The following is a 22416-nucleotide window of genomic DNA, read 5'->3' on the forward strand; positions in this document are numbered from 1 at the left end:
TTCTTGAAGAAGGAAATATGGGCAATCTAGGATTAATTTTAGGTTTAGCTAAGAATTAAGGAAACTTAGATAGATTATCTAGGTATATTTTATTAATACTAATTGTCATGCTTTGTTTGCCCATCATACATCATGAATTATATTTTGCATTCATGATTATTATGAAAAATATAAAAATAACATGGCATGTCATACATACATCATGTAACAATAGCATATTTTCTTTTAAAAATTATTTCTTTTTGATGTATGCCATAAAATCATCATGCATTATTTTAATTTCTTTGAAATTAATGACAATGACATTTACTAACAAGAGACATCCTAGGTGAATGTTCATAATTCTTAAAATGTCTAGATAGATATGCATGATCCCTAGTTTAGGGCAAAATCAAAATCTACATCTCACAAAGACTATAAGTGGCTTGTATGTGTTTTAGTATACATTAGATACAAGTGAGATGTTAGAATGATGAACAAGGCTCAAGATATTGATTTAATGTATCTATTTGAGTTTTGGTTTCATCACATCACATAGTTATGTGTACTCCAATCATTGGGAAAACTAATGTACAAGTCATGTGTATTGAGCCCAAAGAACATGGTTTGAAATTAGTTTTGAAAATTATTTTAAAATACTTTTGAAAAATCTTAGTGAATGCTATCTTTTGATAGTAATCATCATTGAATAGTTAAACATAAACTTGGAAGAAACATTGAAGTTTTTATAAGTTTCTAAGTTTGTGTCAATCTTTGAAAATATGAAGTATTTTCTTAGAAAACTAATTTTCTATGAAAGCATATACCCTAAATAATGTCGACATGAGTTTTCATGATTTTTAGAATTTTATAGAATTTTTAGGGCATTTCTGAATTTCGCTGAAATTGGATTTCAAGAAATCAGACATCCTGTAACGACCCGCCTTCTAACTACTAGGCTGTAAGGCGAATCGCTACAGTTGTACTGTACTGACTGTGCGGAAAACTGATCTAATTTGATTTTTTTTTCTAATCTAATTGCTGGGAATGCTGAAACTGAACGCTCTACATGTACCTAATAATTGTACACATGCTAGGGAAGACAATCTATGCCTCCCGGATGACTTGCTAGCTGTAATCAAGCATTCCAATCGATCCATGGATCGATTGGGCTGTTGGATCGATCCAGGGATCGATCCAGCTTGATACTGGCACGGAAAGAGACTCTGGATCGATCGGCTGACCGATCCATAGCTTCTGTATGCAGCTGGATCGGTCTACCGATCGATCCAGGAGCACCCTGATCGGTCGGTAGACCGATCAGTGCACTTCATAAGTTTCTGTTTGCCTCTGGATCGGTCGGCTGACCGATCCATAAACTCTCTGTTCGAGTCTGGATCGGTCGGCTGACCGATCCAGTGGCGCAACCCCATTCCTGATCGGTCTGCGGACCGATCAGGGTTTCTGATTTCGAATCAGAAACTCTGATTCCAGCACTGCTTCGTGCCAAAACCTCATACAACAATTACCTAATGCATAATAAACTATTCTAATAACATGTAGTAACAATTCTAAACTGGTTCATGACATTTTACTCACTAAAACACATTTTAACAACTTAAAGTGCATGGAAGTATAAATTTCTAAAAGTTCTAATTATCTAAACTTGCTAAGGTTCAAGAGTGCATAAAACATGAAAACTAGAACTAATAAATTGCAAAGTGCTAAAGTAAACGCTAGATCCCCAGAGGGTCTTTTATTCCAGTTCCTGCCACACACACCATCTTTGCATTGCCCTCCAGCTTCCTCTGCTAGTCCATTTTCCTTTTACCTGTATCTGCAGTATAAGGAAAATAGTATCTGTAAGCTTAAAGCTTAGTAAGAAACCATCTACCTCACAAAAACATGCAACGATGCAAATATGATTTTAAATCATGCTGTTTAAAACATATGCTGGATATACTGAATAAACTAGCATGGCATGACATATAAGCATACAATCATGGCATATCTAAACCTGAACATAAAAACATGTATAACAACTGCACATAAAGTTATCATGCATATTCACAGGGAAAAACTAAACTGGAGCATGATACTGAACTGAAATTGAACTGCGCTAAAACTGATCTTAAACTATAATCACTGGATTAGATTAAGAGTTTGAAAGCTAATATCATAATAAGTGAAAATAGTAATCTTGCTGTTTGGGCCCGACAACTGTACTTGCTGTGCGCGCATCCCTAACTAGACCCGAGTTTGCAAGTCCCGAATTTAGTAGGGTTAACTAGGTTATCTAAACCTACGGACGACTGTGGGAATCCAACCCAATGGATATCTGATCCAGTACAGTGCCACTGAAAATAAAATACTGAAATAACTAATACTTGCTTATTCTATTATTTCTAGGTTATCTGAACCTAGAGCTAGGTTATCTAAACCCAGAGGCGACTGTGGGAGCCCACCCATTGGATATCTGATCCATATAAGCTATAATAAACTGAGAATACTGGATAGATACTCCTAATGTATCTAACTGAGCTGTTAAAGATGCATATGGTGCATTTTTACTAAACTAGCTATTTTATCGAACACTTAGTGTGCCCTAACTCTCCTCTCTATTAGGGAGACCGCCTCTAGGCACCCGACAACATCAACCTCCTATCTGAAGAGGGAAGACATGCCCGACCCATCTAAAGGTGCTCAACTAAATCCCTAATCTGCGAAGAGAGTTAAATACACCCTAGGTATCGATAAAAAAATCTACATACATCCTAACTAAAGCATAAAACTCAATCGGAAGCTATTATACTGCAGGTGAGGGGTTTCTTACCTCGTACGCTAATTTCCTTACGGTTCTAGTCGCTGAAATTCCGGTGGAGATGACCCTTTCGACGGTTTACTCGCGTCCACGTGCTCTACTCGCGAAGGGAACGTCCTCTTGCTAAATTCGCCGCCGGAGAATATCCTTGGGGCCCTAGGGAAGGAACCCTAGGGTTTCCTTGGTGTGGCGCCGAAAGAAGGAGGAAGGGGAGAAGAGTTGGCGTGAGGGCTTCGGTGGAGAGGGATTTTGCCGAACCAAAATCTAAAATAAACCAAACCCTCTTTAAGTTTCCTATTTATATTAAGTGGTTTAATGAACCCAACTCTAATATAAATATATTTGGTTCTCCTTTCTTTCAGCACGGCCCTGCTGGGTTCACTGGTTTCTAACATTATCCGCAAACCATAGGTCTCGGGTTCGATTCCCGCCTAAGCTATTTTGCGGTTCTAATTATTTTTGCTGCTTCCGCTACTCGGAAAATTCCGGAAAAATATCTAAAAATTCCAGAAAAATCATAGAATATTTCTAAAAATAATTTGAGAATTTTTGGGCGTTACAACTCCCCATACCTTATAAAAAGTTCATCCTCGAACTTAGAATAATTCTGGGTACTTCTGTCTCATGTTGGCTTCTGTCTCCCAAGTTGCCTCTTCTGCTGTGTGACTGTGCCAAATGACTTTGACTAATGGTACTTCCTTGTTCCGTAATTTCTTAACTGCTCGGTCTATTATCTGAATAGGCCGACTATCATAGCTGAGGTCTTCGCGGATCTGTACCCACTGGGGCTTAATCACCTGAGTGGCGTCTGGAATATGCTTCTTCAGCATGGAGACATGAAATACGTTGTGGACAGCTGACATCTCCTGAGGTAGCTCTAGCTCATATGCCACCTTGCCCACTCTCTTCGTGATAAGGTATGGTCCCACATATCTGGGAGCTAGCTTGCCCTTCTTCCCAAAACGCATGACTCCCTTCATGGGAGCTACTCTGAGGAAAACTGTATCCCCAACTGAAAACTCTAGAGGTCTGCGTCGTGTATCAGCATAGCTCTTCTGACGGCTCTGAGCTGTCTCTATCTGCTGTATGGCTGCTGTGGTATCTGCTACTAGATCCGTCTCAAGCTCTAGTTCTTCTGCTCACCACTCTCATACCAGCAGATTGGAGATCTACACCTCAGCCCATAGAGAGCCTCATAAGGTGCCATGCCGATAGTGGCTTGATAGTTGTTGTATGCAAATTCTGTAAGCTCGGATATTTGCACCAACTTCCTTGAAGTCTAGGGCACACGCCGGGCATATCTTGAGTGCACGATTTACTCGCTCTGTCGACCATCATGCTGGATGGAATCTTGTCTTGAACTTTAACTCGTGCCCAATCTTGTTGTACACACCCAAAAGTGTGATGTAAACTCTTGTCTCTGCGAAATAATGGTGCGTGGGACTCCATGAAGTCTGACGATCTCCTGGAGATATAACTGAGCTAGCTTCTCCATGGAGTAGGATATCTTGATAGCTAAAAAGTGGGCTGATTTAGTCAACCTGTCAACTATTACCCAGATGGCATCAAAACCATTCGTGGTTCTGGGTAGTCCCACTATGAAGTCCATAGAGATATCCTCCCACTTCCATTCTGGAATCTGTATAGGCTGCAGAACTCCTCCTGGTCGCTGGTGTTCTGCCTTGACCCTCTGACAGGTGAGGCAGATGCTAACAAATCTGGCGATGTCTCGCTTCATCCCGAGCCACCAAAAATGTTTCTTCAGGTCTTGATACATTTTGGTGGAACCTGGATGCATCGCATAGGGAGTCCTGTGAGCCTCATCTAAAATCTGTCTCCGTAGCTCCCCCTGATCTGGAACACAGAATCTGTCACCAAAATACAACACCCCGCTGTCGGACACTCTGAATTCTCTACTTTCTGATTCTGTTAGCCCTTGCTTAATTTTCTGAATTACAGGGTCCTGATCCTGAGCTGACTGAATATCACCAAGCAAGGTAGACTCTAAGGTCATAGTAGAGAGCTGTCCAACGATGAGTTCGAGACCAAAATCTACGATCTCCTTCTGTAGGGTTGGTGACATGGCTGCTAGAGATAATAAGGCCGCACTGGATTTTCTGCTAAGTGCATCTGCTACCTTATTTGCTTTCCCTGGATGGTAGAGGATGTCTATATCGTAGTCTTTGACCAGCTCTAACCATCTGCGCTGTCGCATATTCAGATCCCTCTGAGTGAAGAAGTACTTCAGACTCTGATGATCTGTATACACTCTGCACTGAGCTCCATATAGGTAATGTCTCCAAATTTTGAGGGCGAACACTACTGCTGCAAGCTCAAGGTCATGAGTAGGATAATTCTTCTCATAATCCTTGAGTTGTCTGGAGGCATAGGCGATCACCTTGCCGTTTTGCATCAGTACTGCTCCTAGTCCCAACTTAGAGGCATCACTATAGATGTCAAAGCTGCTGGTGTTGTCTGGTAGAGCCAAAATGGGAGCACTGGTCAATCTCCTTTTTAGCTCGCTGAAGCTGTTCTCACAGTCCTCTGTCCACTGAAATTTCCTGTTCTTTCTGGTAAGAGCTGTCAGTGGGGAGGCTATCCTGGAGAAGTCCTCTACAAACTTTCTGTAATATCCTGCTAATCCCAGAAAGCTCCTGATTTCGCTGGCGTTCTTAGGTCTCTTCCAGTTACTTACTGCTTCTATCTTGCTGGGATCTACCATAATACCATCCTTTGAGATGATGTGACCCAGGAAGGACACCTGATCTAACCAAAATTCATATTTCGTGAACTTGGCGTATAGCTGGTTCTGCTGAAGGGTCTGCAATACTAGTTTCAGGTGCTCTGAATGTTCTTCCTGAGTTCCTGAATAGATAAGAATGTCATCGATAAACACAATAACAAACTTATCTAAATACTCCCTGAATACTCTGTTCATGAGATCCATGAATGTAGCTGGAGCATTGGTCACGCCAAAGGGCATGACTACGAACTCGTAGTGTCCGTATCTGGTTCTGAAGGCTGTCTTCGGTATGTCCCATTCTTTGACCTTCACCTGATGATAACCTGATCTGAGATCTATCTTAGAGAACACTGCTGCTCCCTTCAGCTGGTCGAACAGATCATCGATTCTGGGAAGGGGATACCTGTTCTTGATCGTGACTTGGTTCAGTGATCTGTAGTCTATACACAGTCGCATGCTTCCATCCTTCTTCTTCACGAACAATACAGGCGCTCCCCATGGCGAGTGACTCGGGCGTATGAAACCCTTGTCGAGCAGCTCCTGTAGTTGCTCCTGAAGTTCCTTCAGTTCTGCTGGAGCCATGCGATAAGGCGCTTTGGAGATAGGATTTGTACCGGGAATGAGCTCTATCTCAAAGTCGATCTCCCTGTCTGGTGCTAAGCCTGGTAACTCTTCAGGGAAGACTGCTGGGTAGTCACATACGACTCGAACCTCTGCTAGCTGTTGGTTCTTGTCCTGGCTGGCGTTGACTACATGTGCTAGGAATCCTGTACATCCTGAATCCAATAGTTTCTGTGCTTTCATAGCTGAGAGAAACCTCTTGGCCTTTCTCTTTGGTTCCCCGCTGTATTCGAATTGCACTGCCGCTTCAGGTTAGAAGATGACTTTCTGTTTACGGCACTCTATGGTAGCACCGTATCTGATCAGAAAGTTCATTCCAAAGATAACATCATAGTTGGTCATTTCTAGCACTATCAGATCACAAAAGAGCTCTCTGTCTGCTATAATGACTGGCACTGCTCTGAGCCAGTGCGTGGATGCCATGATCTCTCCTGAAGGTAGTGTCGTTAAAAATTGACCACTGAGTGCTTCTGAGGGCATTTCTAACTTTTCGGAGAACACCTTGGCTATATATGAATGGGTTGCCCCAGTATCAAATAGAACAGTAGCACTATACTGAAAAATGCTAATCTGACCTGTGACAACTGTCGAGGCATTGGCTACATCCTCTCTGGTGAGTGAGTAGATCCTCGCATTCGCCATAGCTGGAGGGGCTTCTAATCTGCCTTGGCTGATAAGTGGACCTTCTAGAGCGGCCTGCATCTGATATAACTGAGCTGGCTGGCCTGCATACCGAATCTGCTGTGGCTGAGGAAGACCGGTCTTGTTCGGGCACTGCTTGGCCATGTGCCCTTCTTGTCTACATTCAAAGCATCCTCGTGTGCCCTTGCGACAAACCCCTGGGTGGAATTTCCCACAAGTAGCACACTTTGGATAGCTGGGTCGCTTGCTAGATGGTCCTCCTTTTGGGTCACTTCCTGATCTGCGCTTGCTGTTGGAGTTTCCTTTCCAGTTAGAGCTGTGGCCTTGCTGTTTTTGAACGTGAGAGTTTCCTTGGCTTTTGGACTCTGAGGAGACTTGCTTTTGCTGCTTTATGCTGTTCTGGTAATGCTCCGTGGTCAAGGCACTGCTCACTAGCTCCTCTGTGGTTTGTGGCCTATGTATGCCACCAGCCACGTTCACTGCTATCTCTGGCCTCAGCATCTTGAGCATCAACCGGATTCGTTCCTTCTCTGTGCTGACTAGCTCTGGGCACAGACGAGCCAACCTGTTGAATTTCTTCACGGCTTCCTCAACTGAAAGGTTGCCCTGACGAAACTCAGTGAACTCGTCGTAGTGGCGGTTCGTAACCCGTATGTGGAAGAACTCCTCGAAGAACTCCTTCTCGAAGTCAGCCCATGACATCTCACTGGGCGCTTCGCTCGATTCTATCCCACCACATGCGTGCGTCTCCGGTCGAAGGAGGCACACTTCACCTTCTCGTGTTCGGGCCAATCTAAGCTTCCAGTGTTTTGAACCGGGCTTGTGCATCCCATGGTTCACTAGTGCCCGAGAAGTTCTCTGGCTTGACCCCGCCACTGGATCCGATAGGCTTCCTTTCTTGGCTCAGCTGCTGAGGCTGGACTGGTGGAACTTCTAAGACTACCGGAGTCGTCAGATTCGGTACTGTGGGGGTATCTACTGATTAGCCTTTAAGGTGGCTATTTCTTGTTGCTGTTCAGCCGACTAGTGCTGTAAGGTCTGGAGGAGGCACTGAACTGCCTGCCTCTTGCTGGGGCTCAGTAGCTAGTGCCCTTCTAGCTGGGCGTCCTCGTGTCATTTCTAAAGACATAGAGAACATAACATAACTAAGGTAATTGCAGTTATATAACTACTGATATCAAGTTAAAAGACTAGCACAGACTAACAGGCAATAGACATATAAACATGAACTGTAACTAGCAAGCAAGAAACAATAAAGAGAGTAGAGGTATCCTTACTTGGAAGATGCAGGTGCAATGCTGATGTGTGTGTAGGAAGTATAGAACTTGGCTCTGATACCACTCTGTAACGACCAGCCTTCTAACTACTAGGCTGTAAGGCGAATCGCTACAGTTGTACTGTACTGACTGTGTGGAAAACTGATCTAATTTGATTTTTTTTCTAATCTAATTGCTGGAAACGCTGAAACTGAACGCTCTACATGTACCTAATAATTATACACATGCTAGGGAAGACAATCTATGCCTCCCGGATGACTTGCTAGCTGTAATCAAGCATTCCAATCGATCCATGGATCGATTGGGCTGTTGGATCGATCCAGGGATCGATCCAGCTTGATACTGGCACGGAAAGAGACTCTGGATCGGTCGGCTGACCGATCCATAGCTTCTGTATGCAGCTGGATCGGTCTACCGATCGATCCAGGAGCACCCTGATCGGTCGGTAGACCGATCAGTGCACTTCATAAGTTTCTGTTTGCCTCTGGATCGGTCGGCTGACCGATCCATACACTCTCTGTTCAAGTCTGGATCGGTCGGCTGACCGATCCAGTGGCGCAACCCCATTCCTGATCGGTCTGTGGACCGATCAGGGTTTCTGATTTCTAATCAGAAACTCTGATTCCAGTACTGCTTCGTGCCAAAACCTCATACAACAATTACCTAATGCATAATAAACTATTCTAATAATATGTAGTAACAATTCTAAACTGGTTCATGGCATTTTACTCACTAAAACACATTTTAACAACTTAAAGTGCATGGAAGTATAAATTTCTAAAAGTTCTAATTATCTAAACTTGCTAAGGTTCAAGAGTGCATAAAACATGAAAACTAGAACTAATAAATTGCAAAGTGCTAAAGTAAACGCTAAATCCCCAGAGGGTCTTTTATTCCAGTTCCTGCCACACACACCATCTTTGCATTGCCCTCCAGCTTTCTCTGCTAGTCCATTTTCCTTTTACCTGTATCTGCAGTATAAGGAAAATAGTATCTGTAAGCTTAAAGCTTAGTAAGAAATCATCTACCTCACAAAAACATGCAACGATGCAAATATGATTTTAAATCATACTGTTTAAAACATATGCTGGATATACTGAATAAACTAGCATGGCATGGCATATAAGCATACAATCATGGCATATCTAAACCTGAACATAAAAACATGTATAACAATTGCACATAAAGTTATCATGCATATTCACAGGGAAAAACTAAACTGGAGCATGATACTGAACTGAAATTGAACTGCGCTAAAACTGATCTTAAACTATAATCACTGGATTAGATTAAGAGTTTGAAAGCTAATATCATAATAAGTGAAAATAGTAATCATGCTGTTTGGGCCCGGCAACTGTACTTGTTGTGCGCGCATCCCTAACTAGACCCGGGTTTGCAAGTCCCGAATTTAGTAGGGATAACTAGGTTATCTAAACCTAGGGACGACTGTGGGAGTCCAACCCAATGGATATCTGATCCAGTACAGTGCCACTGAAAATAAAATACTGAAATAACTAATACTTGCTTATTCTATTGTTTCTAGGTTATCTGAACCTAGAGCTAGGTTATCTAAACCCAGAGGCGACTGTGGGAGCCCACCCATTGGATATCTGATCCATATAAGCTATAATAAACTGAGAATACTGGATAGATACTCCTAATGTATCTAACTGAGCTGTTAAAGATGCATATGGTGCATTTTTACTAAACTAGCTATTTTATCGAACACTTAGTGTGCCCTAACTCTCCTCTCTATTAGGGAGACCGCCTCTAGGCACCCGACAACATCAACCTCCTATCTGAAGAGGGAAGACATGTCCGGCCCATCTAAAGGTGCTCAACTAAATCTCTAATCTGCGAAGAGAGTTAAATACACCCTAGGTATCGATAAAAAAATCTGCATACATCCTAACTAAAGCATAAAACTCAATCGGAAGCTGTTATACTGCAGGTGAGGGGTTTCTTACCTCGTACGCTAATTTCCTTACGGTTCTAGTCGCTGAAATTCCGGTGGAGATGACCCTTTTGACGGTTTACTCGCGTCCACGTGCTCTACTCGCGAAGGGAACGTCCTCTTGCTAAATTCGCCACCGGAGAATATCCTTGGGGCCCTAGGGAAGGAACCCTAGGGTTTCCTTGGTGTGGCGCCGAAAGAAGGAGGAAGGGGAGAAGAGTTGGCGTGAGGGCTTCGGTGGAGAGGGATTTTGCCGAACCAAAATCTAAAATAAACCAAACCCTCTTTAAGTTTCCTATTTATATTAAGTGGTTTAATGAACCCAACTCTAATATAAATATATTTGGTTCTCCTTTCTTTCAGCACGGCCCTGCTGGGTTCACTGGTTTCTAACATTATCCGCAAACCATAGGTCTCGGGTTCGATTCCCGCCTAAGCTATTTTGCGGTTCTAATTATTTTTGCTGCTTCCGCTACTCGAAAAATTCCGGAAAAATATCTAAAAATTCCAGAAAAATCATAGAATATTTCTAAAAATAATTTGAGAATTTTCGGGCGTTACACATCCAATCGATCGGACGATCGATTGGAGTGCCTCAATTGATCGGGCGATCGATTGAAGTGCCTCAATCGATGAGGCGATCGATTGAGAAAGGAAATTATCGCGATCAGAAGCTTATTGAATCGATCAGCCGATCGATTCAACTCTGCTGGATCGATCAGTCGATCGATTCAAACAGGTTTTCTACGAACAGAAGCTTGCGGAATCGATCGGACGATCGATTGAAGCAAGTGTCAATCGATTGAGTCCCAACCCAATCGATTGAAAAGGTTGATTTTGGCTAGAAAAGTCTGATTTCAACACTTTAAGCCATTTTTAGCCTCTTTAACCATTCCTAACCCCTTGAAATACATTTATACACATTTAAGGGTAGTTTTCATGATGAAAATAAGGAGAAATGGTTAAGGAACAACTAGGTTGAAGTTTAGGTTGAGGTTCTGTTTCAATATTTGATTTTTAAACCTCAAAACTTCAAATTTGGGGTTTCCTAAAGGTTTAGAGATTCCAAGTCATTGTTGGTGTAATGCTAGAAGTTTGAAGCATGTCTTTAGGGGGAGTTACTCTTTAAGGATATGAAAATTATTTTTTCCGAAACCATAGAAGGTAGTTAAACCTTAATTTTGAAAAATGCTCAACGTTGAGCATGGGAAAATAATAGAAAAACTGGATATCTTCATTGTTGGAATGATTAATGCTCAAGGGTGAGCATTGGATACAATGAAGGGTATGAGACATTTATTGTTGAAATGGTGAATGCTCTAGGATGAGCATTGTGAAGTGGTTTAATGCTCACGGGTGAGCATTGAATATGATGAAGGGTATGAGACCTTCATTGTGGTGTTGTGAACAATGAGTGAAGTTGTGAATAATATTGAGTAATTCTTCAGGGGGAGAGATTTTTATGTGTACCAATAGGGGGAGAATGAAAGGTTTAAGTTAGACCTTCATTACGTAAAGAGGGAGTTTGCCCTCTAGGAAAGGAAGAGAATAAAGGAAACCTTCATTCATGCATTGGTATGAAGAAAAGTTGAGGCTATGAGATTAGCCTAACTTAAAGGTATTGTCAAACATCAAAAAAGGGGAGATTGTTGGTGCAACATCCCCTGGGTCAAGGTTGACCAATTTGACTATGCTTGAGTTGACTTATGCTTGAGTTGACTTAAGCTTGAGTCTTGATATTTGGGTTTCGATGTTTGACAATACATGGAGATTGTAGGTGCAATCATCTGATTGGGGAGATTGTTGGAGCAATTCCCCTCTGGTCAAGGTTTGACCAGGTTGATGTGAAGAAGAGTCAAGTAAGTCAAGGTTGACTGGATACTTGACTGGAAAGCCCTGGTGAGTGAAGTCAGACAGATTGAAAGTCTTGGTGAATGAAGCCAGACAGATTGAAAGACCTAGTGACTGAAGCTAGAAAGTTGGAAATCTTGGTGAGTGAAGCCAGGTGAAAGACTTAGTGGGTGAAGCTAGGCAGTTGGAAAGTCCTAGTGAATGAAGCTAGACAGTTGGAAATCCTGATGAGTGAAGCCAGGTAAAAGACCTAGTGAGTGAAGCTAGGTAGTTTGAAAATCCTGATGAGTGAAGTCAGGCAGGTAGAAGTCCCGGCGAGTGAAGTCAGGTAGTGGAAAGACCTGGTGAGTGAAACTAGGCACGTGGAAATCCATGTGGATCAAGGTTGATCGGACACCTGGTATTGGAAAGTCCAAGTCGGTCAAAGGGTTGACCGGATACTTGACACGTGAAAATCTAGGTGGGTCAAGGTTGACCAGACACCTAGTGTTGGGAAGTCCAAGTAGGTCAAAAGATTAACCGAATACTTGGCACAAGGGAATCCATATGGGTCAAAGATGACCGGATATCTGGTGGAAGGAAGTCCAAGTGGGTCATGGAGGACCGGACACTTGGCATAAGACGATAAGTCCAAGTGGGTTAAAGTTGACCAGACACTTGACATAAGATGGTAAGTCCAAGTGGGTCAAGGTTGACCGGATACTTGACACTAGGAGAAAAGTCTAAGTGGGTTAAAGGATTGACCGGACACTTGGTGAAAAAGTTCCAGTAGGTTAAAATTGACCATATGCTAGGCATGAGGAGTACCAACAGGTCACGGTTGACGGATGTTGGAATTAGGAACCTTGGACTTGAGTTAAGCAAGTCCAAGGGAGGCCAATCGATCAACCAATCTAGTGGACTGTAGTCCAATCGATCAGTCAATTGATTGGCTGTGTGCACGATCGAAGGCTGACCCAATCGATCGACCGATTGATTGGGAAGCGAAATCATGCACATAGAAGTTTACCCAATCGATCAGCCGATCGATTGGGCACCGCCAGTCGATCATCCGATCGATTGGACATCGCCAATCGATCAGCCGATCGATTGGGCACCGCCAATCGATCGACCTATCGATTGGGCACCGCCAATCGATCGACCTATCGATTGGGCACCGCCAATCGATCGACCTATCGATTGAGGAGCTAGAAATCGCGCCAAGTCATGATAGAGGCTAAATCAATCGGACAATCGATTCATGCCTTTTCTAGCAAGCACAAAGGCGCTCAGGCGCTCTGAATCGATTGACCGATCGATTCAAGCCTCCCCAATCAATTGATCAATCGATTGGGATGTGACCGTTGCGAAGGAAGTGTCGAGTTTAAAGCCGTCTTCCTTGTAGCGACTCCAGCAACTCTTCTCCATTGTTTTCTCATGATTCTCATAGGTTTTCATCGCCAGTTCTTAAAGCGTCTTGGAGTCAAGTGTTGTTGCATTTTCCAAGGTCAAGAGGCATTCCATAAGAAGAAGAAGTTAGGGTTAGAGTTTCATGTTGTAAATCTTGTAAGAGATTACCTTTATTTGGTTCCCTTTCATTCTTTTTGTATTGAGAGTTTGTACAAGGCTTCTCTGCCTTCGGTAGTTACCAAAAAGGAGTGTTTTTATTAGTGGAGAACGTGTTGTGTGTGGATCCTTGGATTAGTCACCTCTTCTTGAGGTGGATACTAAGTAAATTCTAAGTGTTAGCATTACTTGAGTATTTTTCGTTGCATATCATCATCAAAGAAGCAAGCAATCGAGCACGACGAGCTATTCACCCACCTCTAGCACAAATCGACCCTAACAGGTAGAACGAGACGAGTTGTAAAACCATCCACTAAATACGAATTCGAAGACTTGGTTTCTTATGCACTTATCACTAGTAGTGAAGATCCTATATCTTTTCAGGAGGTGATACATAGCTCTGAGAAGGGCAGGTGGGCAGGTGCTACGACAGAGGAGATGAAGTCATTGCATAAGAACCAAACGTGGGATCTAGTGGAACTTCCTAAAGTAGAGAAAGCTATAGGGTGCAAGTGGATATTCAAGAAGAAAAATGCAATGTTAGAGGGAGAAGAAGTGAAGTTCAAGGTTCGGTTGGTAGGAAAGGGATATTTATAGAGAAAGGGGATTGATTATGAAGAAATTTTCTCTCCGATGGCAAAACATACGTTAATTAGAGCAGTGTTGACTTTGGTGACACATCATGATTTGTAACTGGAGCGAATGGATGTGAAGACGACATTTCTTCATGAAAATTTGGAGGAACATATTTTTATGTCACAACCTAATGGATTTAGTCAGTTCAGACAAGAGAGGTTGGTTTGTAAGTTGAAGAAATTGCTCTATGGATTGAAACAATCTCCTAGGCAATGATACAAATGTTTTAATTCACACATGATTCAAAACGGACATAAGAGATGTGAGTATGACTACTGCATATATGTGAAGAGCCTTGAAGATGAATCACTGGTTTTCTTACTACTATACGTAGATAACATTCTCATTGTTGCAAAGAAGTTGAAAGAGGCTAACAAATTGAAGAGACTACTGAGCAAGAAATTTGACATAAAAGATTTGTGAGAGGCCAAAAAGATTCTTGGGATGGAGATTCACATGGATAGAACTGCAGGGAGATTATGGTTGTCTCAACGTAGCTATATAGAGAAGGTGTTGGATAGGTTCAACATGAAGAATGCAAAGTCGGTAAGCACACCCCTAGCGCATCACTTCAAGTTATCCAATACACAGTATTGAAAGACGGATAACGAGATCCAAGAGATGTCAAAGGATCCTTATACCAATGTAGTTGGTTGTCTGATGTATGCCATGGTTTGCACGAAACCAGATTTAGTGCAAGCAGTTAGTATAGTAAGCAAGTTTCTCTCAAATCTTTGTCGATCACATTGTGATGTAATGAAATGGATTTTCAGACACTTGAGAAATACAACTGATTATGACATCATGTTCAGTAGATAACTGGAATATCCTTCAGTTGTTAGATACGTAGATGCAGACTATGTAGGAGATTTAGATAATAAGAGGTCTACTACAGGATATGTGTTCACTGTGGTAAGAGAACCTATTTGTTGAAAATCTATGATACAATCTATTGTTGCATTGTCTACTACGGAGTCCTAGTACATAGCAGTAGCTGAAGCAGCGAAGGAAGCTTTATGGCTTACAGAGTTGATCAAAGAACTAGGTGTTCAGCAAAGTGGAGTCAAGTTGTTATGCGATAGTCAGAGTGTTATCTATTTGGCGAAGAATTAGGTGTATCATACGAGAACCAAACACATTGATGTGGGGTTTCATAAAATCATAGAGCTGATTTCTTCTGGGGAAATTCAACTTGAGAAGGTTCACACTGCAGACAATGCTGTAGAGATGCTGACAAAGCCAGTGACCACAGAGAAGTTTAAGCATTACTTGAACTTGATCCATATCTCTAGATGCTAGAAGAAGGAAGCCCAACCCTAGAGATCTAGGTGGAGTTTTATTAAGATACTCGTGTTCTTCGAAGGGGTGAATATTTGCTAAGGTGGAGATTGTTGACGGGCGACTCATATTTGGATGAAGGCCAATGCAATGGATGTCATGGAAGAAAAATTTGTTAAGATTTTTCGTAATGAAATTCTGTTGTGATTTTATATAATAGAATTCTGTTACAGTTTTTTCATAACAAAATTCTATTGTGATTTTTTATAACAAAATTTTTTACGAATTTATCGGGTATGGGATTTGTGCATTATTTATAGGGGAAAACAATAACAAGAATCATTAGGTGTGGTGCTCTTATGTAGAGAGAATTCTAATAAAGCTTCGGCGTTTATTTTGGAGTAGGCATGTCGCCGAACCACGGTGACTTTTCTTCTTTCTCTTCTTCTTTTTCCTCGTGTTTGCTTTCCTTTTGTGCGTCTTTGTCTTGTTACTCCACACGATCTCTTTCTCTCTTCCTCTTCTTCCACGTTAGAGGTTGAGAGGTGTTGTTGCCCCCTTCTTTATGCAACAGAGGGGGTTCAGAACGTGAGATTCATTTTCATCATTAAAGAAGAACATTCAAGATTGCGAGATTTGGTTTGTGGATTTGTGAAGAGCTTTCTGATTTCGTATTTGTGATCACTCTTCCGATAGCAAGAGGTGGTTTCCTCCATCCAACATCCTCTCCTCTCTGAATTCCACCGCAACGAGGTATGGTTTAACCATCCGCTCTTGTGCACGACTGATGTGTCGCAATAGACGAGTATTGGCAACCGTGTCACAGCAGAAGGATTCGGTGGTAGGGTCGTAAAATATCGGCGATAGGATCATAGGTCAGCGACCGAGTTGCGTGTCTTTGGTAGCCTCTCATACTTATTGTGTGAGTAGGTGTCGGCAACCTCTTCGGACACAGGGCAATTGAAGTCTGGTGCCGGAAAGGATCAGCGATCGTCCCAGTAGGCCGGCAATTAGCTGACATGGCCTATGACCACATCTATCGCGGTTATGCAGTTGAGCGGCGTGTGGCAAAGAAAACTGCGAAGAAGGAAATAAAAATGTATTACAGTAAGTATTACGAAAGAAAAAGTTTGATTTTTATAAATCAAACAAAATTAAAAAAAAAAAAACAAAACGAGAGAAAATATTCTCCGTGAAAGAAAAAAAATGAATAAAATTTAAATTAGGTTTTTTTTTTCTTGTAAAACAGAGAGAAAAAAAAACCAATTTATGTTGAATTTTTCCTTTTTTTCTCGTTTTGACCGATCTGATTTTAAATCAAATTGATTTAAATAAATTTAATTTAAATCAGACTTAAGTTGTTTCACACTATTAGTTGGTTAACCAAGTTAGATGGGTCCAAATTAGACTCCGATTTGATTTAAATTATTATTTGATTTAATCAGACCATTTTGATTCAATAAGACCTCGATCTTGTTTAAACCATTAGTTGATTTTATTGAACTAGTTTGATCGAAACTAGAATCAATTTAGATTGACTTGATTAATCAATTTGGGTTGACTTGATTAATTTAATTTAGACCAGATATGATCAAATGACTAGATTTATTTTATTAAGTCAAATTTTATCAAACAGATTAAATTTATTCTGATGGTTCAGATTTAAACCAATATATATTGGTTTGATCAAATGAAACTAAATTTGATCTATAAGTTTGTGATTAAATTAAATGGATTTAGATTAAACAATAATAAAACATAAATACAGATGATCCCTGCAAAATATAAAATATTAACAAAAAGAATTAGAGAATTAATTAGGAAATATATTTATGTGATTTTTAGAATTTTATAGAGTTTTTTAAAAATATAAATGAGTCATTTTAAATTTTATGAAAATAAAGTGGTAGGGTATAAAATCTATTTAGAGTGAGAGTTGATTGAGTTATTGTTTTAATTAAAAGCCTAAGTTTCTATTTATCTTCTGCTGCTCGCACTCCTCTTCTCAAGCTCGCACAGTGCCGCCACTCATCGTGCGATTAGCCGCAGTTGTCGTCGTCGTTGTTTTCACTTTCTCTCGCCGCAAGCTTCCTTCTCTGCCAATCGTCTGGATTGCCCACCGTGAGCAAGCCACTCCCTTGCTCAAAGGCTGTTCCATTAGATCCAACTCCGTACCGCCAGGGGCGTAGCCAGGATTTTCGCTTAGGAGGGGCAATTTTCAAAAATTCATAAAACGAGGAAGGAATAGCTTACAACTCTTGGAAGATCATTGATTTTGAGAAAAATAGAGAAGATAAAATAGAGGGGAAGAAGTAAAAAAAAGGAGAACTTTACTTTCTTTGTTAGCAACCTTGACTAGTTTTGGTGAGCTCGGGAATAACACAAAGAGAGCAAGGTAAGATAAGACATGACTATTTTGCCGTGCTAATAAAATCCTAAAAAATATTAGAAGAGGAAGAAGATAAGGGGGGGGGGGGGGGGGTTGATGGCTGCAATTGATCTTGTTGATAGAAGAGGGCAGCAACTGGTGTTACATTTCTTGCTTGCTGGAGAAGAGAAAGGAGAAGAAAAAAGCTCTTGTGCTTTAGCAGAGGAGAGGAAAAAATTGTAGGTTTTCTAATGTTGGAGAAGAAGCAAGCGAGGAAGAAGAGGGGAAAAAAATAAAAGAGAGGAATGGGCGAAGGGGTGGCATACGGTACAGTTAGGATGTAACATGTATAGGGAGAAGAGGGATAGAAAAAAATGAAAGATTTTGTCCAAAATATCCTAATTCTTTTTAAATCATTTGAACTCGTTTAAACATTAAACTTGGTTCGGTCATAACTCAACTTCAAATCAATTCCAATTTGAACCAACATAATACTTATCTCCATATCTACTCGTTGAATTTAGTTCAAACTCGATTTAATTTTAATTTAACTTCCTTACTTTGTTCCCTACGATTTAGTTCATCCATTTATTATTATATATTTTATTTTTAAAATTTAATACTTAACATTTCAAATCGTGATATTTCCTCGTAGAAGTGGTACCAATGGATAATTTAGATCATGAACTTTCCAAATATGTGATCAATTTTATAATTTTCGACATTGAATGATGATAAATTAATTACTCAAAGTGATTATATATATATATATATATATATATATATATATATATATATATATATATATATATATATATATTATTTTTTAATAAAATATGAGATGGGACGGTAGCACCCCTCTTCTTGAGGTGGCTATGCCCCTGCGTGCCACCATGTGACGATGCCGCCGTTGTGACAATGCTAGTCTCCCAACTGCTGTCTAGTGCTGCGCCGCCGTGTGACGACATCATTGACCCGTGCCACTGTTACCCCATCTACTTTACTGTCGCTGATCAGACGTCGAGCGACTGGCGCTCCCTTCACGCGAGCTAGCACTGTTGGTTGCCGTGAGCCGCTGCTGAGGAAGAGGAAGCCGACTGCAATAAGGGTAACAAAGTTAATTAATCAAAATTATCCCGTTTGAATCTTTGATGATAGGTTGGCTAATTAGGTTAATTACTTTATTAATTGCTTAACTAATAGCTTGATGGATTATAACGGTTAGTAAATTAGAATGTGCTATTGAGTTGTTCAATTGAAAATCTAGTTGATTTTAAGTAGATTATTTAAATATTGATTAAAGATCGATTAATTAGATATTAATTGTATAATTAATTGAATCATGAATAAGTTAGCAATGATTTAAGTAAATTATGACTTCATGTTATGATTAAAAATGATCAGTTAATTTGATTAACTTTGTTAACAAATTGATTAATGATAATAATTAATTAAGTACTAATAGTCTATTACTTAATTTCTAACTTAAATAGCTATAAATTGAAAAGGGTGGGATTTAAAAGTTATAACTAGGGCTGTAAACGAGCCGAGCTTTGGGGTGTTCAAACTTGTTTGATAAGATAACCGAGCCGAGCCGATTCGAGCTTAAAAAGAACCAAGTTTTTGAAATGAGTGTTCAAGCTTGGCTTGGTTTATTTTTTATGAGCTTGAGTTTGTTTGAAGCTTGGCTTGAGCTTGGTTCGTTTAGATGTTATCAAGCTCTCAATTCAAGCTTGGCTTGAGCTTGGTTCGAGCTTGGCTTGAGCTTGGTTCGAGCTTGGCTTGAGCTTGGTTTGAGCTTGGTCCATTTAGATATTATCAAGCTCTCAATTCAAACTTGTTTGATTGTTTGAAACTTTTAATTGTTTGATTAGTTATTAAGTTTGATAATTTAAATTTATTTATTTTATTTTATTATTTATTTAGCATATTGAAAGAGTTTTATTAATAAATATGGTTTGTGAACATTGTTCACGAACGTTGTTCATGAACATTGTTCACCAACGTTGTTCACGAACGTTAACGAGCTGAACACATATGTGTTCAAGCTTGTTTGTTTAGCTTAACGAGTTGTTCAAGCTTGTTTGTTTAATTAATCTTATCTATATTGAACGAACATAAACAAGCTCTTACCAAGCCGAACACTAAACTTGTTCACGAACGCTTGGTTCATTTACAGCCCTAGTTATAACAGATTCATTTAACGGGAATGGTAGATGAACTAATTAATAGTTTGATTAATTCAAAGATCAATTAACTAATTGATTATAAATCAATTGAGAATCTAATACAAATCCATTTAAGAAAATTAAGAAGATTGTTAATAAGAATGAGGGCTATAAATTATTGATTTGATTTAGTATGAGGATTATTAAAATACTTAGTCTTTGTACCTTATAGATTCAAGTTCAAGACGGAGTAGATCGAATGGAATCCTTCTTATTTGAAGATAGTTAAAATGATCTATAATTGAGGTGGATAGTTTCTACTTATGTTTTTAGATTTTGATCTTAGTGCATGATTATATCTTTTTATATATTGATTATGTAGCATTTATTTGCTTATCTTGACTATTGTATTACCAAACTATAATGTACGCACTTGACTGATATCCATAAAGTCTTGCCAATATATAATAGGCTTCTATTAAGTTGTTCTAAAATCTACTTGATTTTCCCAACTCAATCTTGTATAGCCATCATTGATCATGAAAAAAATTACTTGGTTCTAAATATTCTTACATACATATAACCAATTAATTGTATAAATATATTTCGTATCATTCATGGTCAATAGCGTTGGTATAATCTTTTAATAGCTTAGACGTAATTATTTTTTAAAAAAAATCTAAAAAGCTAGCATAAAATGAAATTACAGATAATATAAAATAAAAAGAACATGAAAAAGGTATAATCAAGGGCGTAGCCAGGATTTTCGATTAGGAGGGGCAATTTTCAAAAATTCATGAAACGAGGAAGGAATAACTTACAATTCTTGGAAGATCATTGATTTTGAGAAAAATAGAGAAGATAAAATAGAGGGGAAGAAGTAAAAAAAAGGAGAACTTTACTTCCTTTGTTAGTAACCTTGACTAGTTTTGGTGAGCTCGGGAATAACACAAAGAGAGCAAGGTAAGATAAGACATGACTATTTTGCCGTGCTAATAAAATCTTAAAAAATATTAGAAGAGGAAGAAGATGGGGGGGGGAGGGCAGCAACTGGTGTTACATTTCTTGCTTGCTGAAGAAGAGAAAGGAGAAGAAAAAAGCTCTTGTGCTTTAGAAGAGGAGAGGAAAAAATTATAGGTTTTCTAATGTTGGAGAAGAAGCAAATGAGGAAGAAGAGGGAGAAAAAAATAAAAGAGAGGAATGGGCGAAGGGGTGGCATACGGTACAGTTAGGATGTAACATGTATAGGGAGAAGAGGGAGAGAAAAAAAATGAAAGGTTTTGTCCAAAATATCCTAATTCTTTTTAAATCATTTGAACTCGTTTAAACATTATACTTGGTTCGGTCATAACTCAACTTCAAATCAATTCCAATTTGAACCAACATAATACTTATCTCCATATCTACTCGTTGAATTTAGTTCAAACTCGATTTAATTTTAATTTAACTTCCTTACTTTGTTCCCTACGATTTAGTTCATCCGTTTATTATTATATATTTTATTTTTAAATTTAATACTTAACATTTCAAATCGTGATATTTTCTCGTAGAAGTAGTACCAATGGATAACTTAGATCATGAACTTTCCAAATATGTGATCAATTTTAATTTTCGACATTGAATGATGATGAATTAACTACTCAAAGTGATTATATATATATTATTTCTTAATAAAATATGAGAGGGGGCGGTAGCACCCCTCTTCTTAAGTGGCTACGCCCCTGGGTATAATGATCCTCGCATAATTAATTTCATTAACATTTGTTTTTTTCCAAACATTTCATAGTTGAACAAACAATTACTCATTATCCTTCTCATAATTTATCAATGGTACATGCATGAGCTAATCATCTTAATTAGCTTGATAATACTATATCTATTCATCCTTATCTTAATTGCTACGTAAGCTTTGTCATACATTTTGTCCATCGTTTAAAATTAAATAGAAGTTTCTCCATTCTTTTATAATAAGATGATAAATACACTCCATAATCTAGTAAAATATTTAATCCTATCTGAAAATTAAAGAGATGGTGCGTTGATAATGGTGGCTTGGTTATCGACTGGAAGAAGACTTTTTACTCCGAGAAAAGATTTTCCTTTTATCTTACGCACACTAAGACGAGCAAATAAAATGTCAGTACCCAGAAACCAGGGAGGAGTCTCTAGCGAAGGCCTTTCCATACTCAAGTCAGTACAAATTCCAGACGAGTGAATAAAGAATAGTAGAGAATATGCATGCGAGAATAAGCCTGAGATGTTGAAGGACGTACCTTGCTAACGAAAAGGACCCCTCTTTATATACCACCTCTCATAATCTTCATAATCATAAGATGACAAAGAATGTCAAAAATTGTCATATAACCAATTTTGCCTCTTAAATCGTTCCTTGACAAATTCAATGTTTAAAGCGTGGTTAAAGATCCTACTACTGTAGAAATCTCCCCAATAAAACTATTATTTGAATGGTCTATACTTTTCACCCAGTAAAGAGTGGATGAAAAGATATATTCATCTCCCTCTGAGAAAATTA

Source organism: Zingiber officinale, chromosome 6A (genome assembly GCF_018446385.1).
Source record: "Zingiber officinale cultivar Zhangliang chromosome 6A, Zo_v1.1, whole genome shotgun sequence".
Classification (NCBI taxonomy): Eukaryota; Viridiplantae; Streptophyta; class Magnoliopsida; order Zingiberales; family Zingiberaceae; genus Zingiber; species Zingiber officinale.